General features: G+C 49.4%; 1 long non-coding RNA gene across 1 annotated transcript; it reads left to right on the top strand.

Moving 5' to 3' along the window:
• The first annotated feature begins 430 nt into the window (after positions 1-430).
• On the top strand, positions 431-7,050 carry LOC146893212 (uncharacterized). Its single transcript, XR_015003722.2, has 3 exons — positions 431-787; positions 4,158-4,313; positions 6,625-7,050. It is a non-coding gene; the product is annotated as an uncharacterized LOC146893212 (long non-coding RNA).
• The last annotated feature ends 225 nt before the right edge of the window (positions 7,051-7,275 follow it).

Genomic DNA, 7,275 nt, shown 5'->3' with positions numbered 1-7,275 from the left:
GGGAAAGGCCGTGTGGAGGAGGCGATGCTAAAGGGACCAGGGATGCCTTTTACTCCTAGTTACCTTTGTCCATGGCCTCACTCTGATTGCTTGGATGGCTTGGTCAATTTCTCCTTCTGGCTCCCAGGGCGAGATGACATTATGGGTGGTGTGTGACCATTCCACCAGCGTTGCTGCAGCTCTGCTTCCGCTCACAGTGCAAGGAGAAGGGGACTCCTTGAGCATCTAAATCCAGTTTCCTTCCTCTAGGCTGTTCTCCCTAGAGCCGAAGGCTTCACAGAAGCATGACCACTCCATAGGTCTTACTGTGGCTCCGATGAGGTGCAGATGGCCATGGAGTAGGGTAGAGGGATGCGGGGGTTTGGGCAGGTAGGTGTAGGGTGGGGTGGCAGCACAGAGTTTGGAAATGGAATAGAGGAGAGGACCACCCCTTCCCTCTTCCTGAAAGAGTCTTTATCTCAGAGGAAGTAGCTCCCAAGCAGAGGTCTGGCAGGCCTTTCATTACAGAAGTGCAGAGTGGTGGTTAATGGCCAGAGCATGACCGGTGGTCAGCTGAGCACTCTCCCATGGCCTTCCCCAGAGACATTCAGACTCAGTCTTGTTCTCGGAATGGCCAGAGCTGCAGGAAAAGGCACGGGCTGCAGGAGAGCCAGAGGCAGGAAAGACATTGAGCCAAGGCACCCTGCTAACATCATTGCCAATGAAGAAGCCCCACTTGTTGACTGTGTGTCTCTTGCAGTTCCACCGCAGAAGGAGGGTTTGGGCTCCACTCGAGACGCTGAGTCAGGTAAGAAGTGCTGACCACAGAGTTCTGGAAGGGTCCCTAGGGAGATGAAGAAGCAGGAATATTGTCTAGCGGGCTGACAGGATGCTCACAAATCCGAGGCAACAGGCCAGAGACTGAAGTGGGGTGGGGAAGCAGTAATGGGCAACCCTGGGGCATCAGATCATCAACTCCTTCCAGCAAGGACTTGGTGGTCCCCACTCCTGTGCTTGCTCAAAAAAGTCACTTGACAAATAAATGAGTAAATGAATGGATGGAAAAGCCGATCTTAAAGGCTACAAGCTAAAAATGGAGGGGGCAGGGTGATTTCTTTTTCAGAACCCCTTTCCATCGGATCTCTGTGTGCAAGCAAGCCTGGTTCACCTTTGTACCAGGACAGGGGTTCTCTCCAGGTCTTCACTGGCTAGATGCAGCACACCGCTATCACTGAGAGAGCTCTGTTCTGGCTCTAGACCTTTGCCTTCTAACTCTGTTACTGGTTGCCACAAGGCCATGGGCAAGTCTTCCCCCCGATTTTAGGACACTTTCTCTGTAGATGGTGGGGTCAGACAGGTCCTTGGTGCCCCCACAGAGGGTGACTGCTCCGTGTTTCTAGAAGATACAAGCAGGTGCTGAACTGCCCATCATTCCTGTGTTCCCCTCCTTCTCTGTACAGCCCCGGGCTGAGGCCCAACCTGTGCTTTAAATGCTCCTATGCCTCCATTGGAGTTCCTCACCCTGAACCCCAGCATATCAGATCAGCTTCTAGGTTCCACTGGAATGGCTAGCAGGTGATAGGTCCAGTCCAGAGCCATTACCAGAAAATGCAGTTCAGAAACATAAGTACTTATTAATCAGATATCTATTGTATACAGACCAGTATGCCTGACACAATGAGAGCCAGGCAGGGGTCTGCCAGGAAAGTATTCAACTCCCCTCTCCTTCTGCTGCGAGGATCTCCCCTCCCCCAACTAGGATACACTCCACTCCCACACCCTGGCCCTGAGAGGAATGCCCACTGCCCCAGTAGCTGGGAGCTCTCTGAGGGGGTGAGGCACACTGTCTGGGCACCAGTAGGTTGCTGCCACCAGCTGGACTGCACTTTGCCAGGCAGATAGGCTGAAAGGGAAGACCCAGATTTTCAACAAGTATCAGGGATGAACTATTAGAGGCTCCCTTCTGGGCTCCTTCTTGCTGGGCACTGCCTAGGTACCTACACAGCCACCAGCATCCCTTCCTCTTCTAATTATGCTTCTCCATGCATTTGTGCCCCTCAGTCTGAAGCTGGTTTGCCACTGAGACTGCGGACTGCACTGGCTTCTCCAGTTAGGTGGAACCAATGACAACAGAGCTAGGGGGTGTCAAAAATGTCCATTTTCAAATGGAGGAGTCCCTTCCCTCCCCCAAGATGCACACTCTCCAATGTTAAATGCACTTTGCAAGCAACGGGAAGAGGGAGCGAGGGCTGGCTCCTGCTTGGAGATGAAGTCTTCCTTCCTTCCTTCCTTCCTCTGTCTCCAAACTCCATTAAGCATTCTGGAAGAGATGGAAATGATTATGGAGAGAGAGAGAGAGAGAGAGAGAGAGAGAGAGAGAGAGAGAGAGAGAGAGGCAAGCAAGGGAAAGAAGAGGGAAGGGGAGGAAAGAGGGTGAGCCAGGCCTAGCATGGACACACACACACACACACACACACACACACACCAGATCCCCTTATCTGATTAAGGATCCAAGGAAAGTCAAAAGCTTCAGGAAAATTGAAATGACCTACGGAGTTACCCAGCCAAGATCGGCAGGCAGATTACCAAGCTCAAGCCCAGTGGGGATTTCCTCTGTTCTGGTGAGTTCCCTGGCTCTGACCTTAAACCCAAGGGCAGAGAATCATCCAGGGATGGGGAGCTCAGGATGACTTAGACCTTATGGCAGGAGCCCTGCCATAAGGGCAGCTGGTATCTGTGCCTATTTCTCTGCAAAGCCCTGGGGAGAGTACAGAGACAGGCAGGCACTCTTGTTTACTCAGAAGCCTGTAAAGCTGAGTGCTTCTCCTCCATAGTTCTCTGATGTTTGGTTCTTGGCTCTTTCCAAAATTTAGAAGCAACTTCCTCCTTGCACACCGATCCCATGAACAGCACACCCAAGAGTGCTACAACCCATAATGGCCTCCCACCAATAACTTAGACCAGCACCTTTTTCTTCTTGGCCTCAGCTTTCTCTACTATAAGATGGGTGGAATGATCTAGACAGACTTGGGTCCGCAAGGTTTTAAGACAGCCTGGGAACAAGATTGCATGAGGAGAGCTGGCCATACAAAGTGTTGCAGCCAGTTGGTGACTCTGTCCCAGCGGGACAGAAAGGACAGGGTTGAAATGAATCACTCTGTGAGTCAGCCCAGGACTGAACTGCAGGGAGAAAAAATTTCAAAAGCTAGACACCCACCTAAGATGGGAGTTGCCCCCTAGCATGCCCGCAGAGCCATTTGCTTAGCACTGGATTGTATTTGCAAACATTCCAGAATACACATGTTCAGAACTTAGAAAGTTGCCTGGCATTGAAAAGATATTACATTCACAGTGTCAGATACTTTAATAAGCACCCACAGCTTCTTTTCTCTGATCGGAGTATTTTGATTTATTTTTTTCTGTTGTTTTCGGAAGAGTTTGTTTTGTATCATGTTGCAACCAGGCAGTGGTATTAACTTAGCAACCCAGTCAGGCCTAGAACCGCACTGCAGAGTGTCTGGACATTCTGGTTTTGTGGGAGCTGGTTAACCCTGGGCAAGACCACTCTGGGCCCTTCGGAACCACTGACTGCAGCTGCATCATCCACTTCGGTATTCTGTAGGAACCACTAAGAATTTGGGCTTTATGGGTGCTAGATGTGAATGTAGTTGAGGAGATGCTTGGCTTCTGGCAAGTCTGTCCCTGGAACTGGTGCAGTCTAGCCTTGGGGGATTGAGTATCAGATTGTTCTAATGCTGGATGCTTTCTCCCATGTCAGCTGTGTGCTTTTGTGTGCTTCTCAAGACTCTTCCTCCTGGGCTGTGAAGGGAAGTTGCCGCCAATGGCGTGGTGAAGGTGACAAGAGGCATCCTACAGGGCGGAGGTCAGGAAGGCATGCACACTTCCTCATGCATCCCCCACACAAAGACTAGGTAGGTTCTTAGGACCTGCCGAGAACTGGGCGAGCATTGGGAGCCGCTTTTCTCTAGTGTCTTGCTTTTGAGCAATATAGCAAAGGGAAAAAAACCACAAGAACAAAAGGTCTCAGGGGCCTTTGTTTAGATGGCTTTATGCATGGATTCTTTCCATTTCTGCCTACCAGCTCTCCTTGGAGGACCAGCTCTTTCAACAGGCTTCTGCCAGACACTCAGGTGGAATTCTTTGCCCCACTTGCGCAGGTCCTTCGCATTCCAACCTCGTCTGTGTTTCTGGAGCCTGTTTGTGCCAGGCATCCTGCTGCGACACATTTTAGTAACTCCAGCCCTAAGAACATCCCCGGGAGTAGACAATTCTCTCTCCATCTTGTGACTGACACTCGAGGCTTAGCCGGTGAGGTAAGTAATTGGCCTAAGATACTAGAGCTCACTCAGGTGCCAGTAACACTGGAAGCAGGTCCTTAGTGGGTAGAACCCCCTTGCCAGGTGATGGCTCTCCCTGCCACTGCTGCTACTGTAGTAGCCACAGCTTTCATTCTTGACTGTCCTCACGGGTCCCTTGTTTTGTGCACCCTTGACCACAGTACACAGTATCCCTCCTGAGCCATCGTTTTGCCTTCAGAAATTTCATTACCCTGGATTAGCTACGGCCTGAAAATATTAAGTGGGGAATTCCAGAAAACAGCTGGATAAACCCGCCTGGCATGCACCAGCCATGAGTGGGCTGAAAGCTGGTAGGTCAGGGACAGATGGGTTCTGGGTGTGCCATTCTTGCATAGGAGACTTCAAGACCTTGGACAGAGCCGATGGCTCACTCCATAGCCATGGGAGGAACCTCATTTCTGAGGATTAGGCATGGTGAGGGAGACAGGCCGCAGATGAGCAAGGGCCGCAAGACACAAGAAAGGGAAGACTCAAAGGGCAGGTGCTGCAGAGGAGGCCTGGCCATTTCTCCCTCTTTCCCCTTCAGTTCATCTCTGCCGGGAGCAAGACAATGTTTTTAAATCAAATTCTGATCACTTTTATGCTCCAACTTTTTAGTTCCTTCCCTCTATGTTCAGAGCAGCCAAACTTCCTTACTCCAGCCTCCAAGGTAACATGACCAGGCCTTTGTCAATTCTGGTCTACCTCTGACTCTCTTCCTTCCCAGAAGCACTGGCCTCTTTGATACTCCTTGAAGATGCCCAGAGCACTGTTACCTTGGGACCTTAACACCAGCTACTCTCACGCCTAAAATTCCCAGTATGCATGCCTCCCTCCTTTCACTCTTCCTTGGATATAAACTTAAATCCTACATTCTCGTGGAAGACCTGAGCAGTATGCATCTCCTACAACTACCCTCTCCCCGACCTGCCTCTTTTCCATTACACTATGCATATGATTGTTAATTGTCTGCCATTTATTTCATTTGGATGAAGCCTCCATGAGAAAAGGGTATCTTAGTTCGGGTTTTCATTGCTGTGATGAAACACCATGACCAAAAACAAATAGGAGAGGAGAGGACTTATTTGGCTTGCGCCTCCACATTATTGAAGGAAGTCATGGCAGGAACTCAAGCAGGGCTAGAACCTGGAGGCAGAAGCTGATGCAGAGGTCATGGAGGGTAGTAGTCAAGCTGACTACTGGCTTGTTCCCTATGGTTTGCTCAGCTTACTGTCTTATAGACCCCAGGACCACCAGCCCAGGGACAGCACCACCCACAATGGGCTGGACCCTCCCCCATCAATCACTAATTAAGAAAATACCCTACAGCCAGATCTTGTTGGAACATTTTCTCAACTAAGGTTCCCTCCTCTGAGATGACTTTAGCTTGTGTCAAGCTGACATAAAACTAGTCAGCACAAAGGGAGCTTTAATATTTTGTTTAAATGTTTCCTCTCTAATGCCTAGGGCACTCCATCATGCCCTTCACATGACAGGGACTTGGTTACATTTGCTGAATGGGTGAACCACCTCTTTCTTATAAAAACCAGAAACCCGGAGGTGTCTGGCAGCCTCTTCTGGATATGGTCTGAAAGGACAGAGCAAGCTACAGCAGCAAGGAGGCTTGTGAGGGAAGAGAATGGAACAGGGAAAGAATATGTGGTACCTGAAAAAGGAAGCAAAGTTGAGCAGCACCCGTGTCAAGGATGCAAGAGACTAAATATACTCTTGTCAAGAAAGAGTGAGTTGGGGGCATGGGAAGAGAGGAGGGAGAAGGAACTGTGGTCAGTATGTAAAATGAAAGAAAAATGTTAATAAAATACAATAAAATTTAAAGAAGAAAGAACGAGTTGGGCTGGAGAGATGGAGCCGTGGTTAAGAGCACTAACTGCTCTCACGGGGAACACAGTTTGGTTCCCAGCACCCACATGATGGCTAACAAGCCTCTGCCACTCCAGTTCCAGAAGATCCAACACTTTCCCAGCCTCCACAAGCATTGCACATGCATGGTACAAAGATAAGCATACAGGTAAAGCATGCATGCACATGAAATAAAAACAAATAAGAGCATAATTTAAAGTGGAGTGAACTGAAGCAGAAGGCACCGGAAGGGGGAGCACAGCTCAGTTTTGTGTCCCAAAAGACACAGAAGAGCTGTGAATGGCTTACCAAATAAAGTTGACTGTCCCTGCCCTATACCATTCACCCTCAGTACGGGAAAATTGTGTGCTCATGGGAAATACAACCCTGAGGACCTCTTGTGAGTTTTCTCTTTTTCTGTGTCTAGGATGTCTCACCTGGAATCCAGGGATGAAGAGTCCTGCTGCCTGGACTTCAGCTAGAGGAAAGGAAAGGCCTCCTTTGAAAATTGTCTTGACATTTGGGGATCACTCAACAAAACCATCCTTCTGAGGCTACGCAACATGGCTTAGCAGTATGAACATTTACTGATCTGTCAGAGCATCCAGGAGTTCAGTTCCTAGTACCCATGTTAGGTGACTCCATTTCCTTTAACTCCAGTTCCAGGGGATGCAACTCTTTCAATTTCCATGGGCACCTGAATGAATGCGTACCCCCCGCCTCTGACTGTCTATCTGTCTCTGTTTCTGTCTCTGTCTGTGTGTGTGTGTGTGTTTCTGTCTGCTTATATCTCTGTCTCTATCCTCCCCCTCCTACACTCAAACACATAAATAAAAACTAATTTTTAAAAGTCTGGGTCCCTCCCCTCTAAGTTCCTATCTGTTCAGACAAGAAGGAAATGTAACAATGACTCCCTTAATGACATCAATCAATGCCAGACCATGTGCCGCTTGATTGTAGCCAGTGAGGGGAACCCACAGAGTCAGCTTCTGACAGACTGTGACACAACGGGGAGCAGGATGATGACAGCCTTCCACCCCACACCTCAAGTTCACCTGAGTGAGGGGTACTAGGTACC

Source organism: Myodes glareolus, chromosome 9, assembly GCF_982192425.1.
Source record: "Myodes glareolus chromosome 9, mMyoGla1.1, whole genome shotgun sequence".
Classification (NCBI taxonomy): Eukaryota; Metazoa; Chordata; class Mammalia; order Rodentia; family Cricetidae; genus Myodes; species Myodes glareolus.
This window is presented reverse-complemented; position numbering and strand designations above follow the sequence as displayed.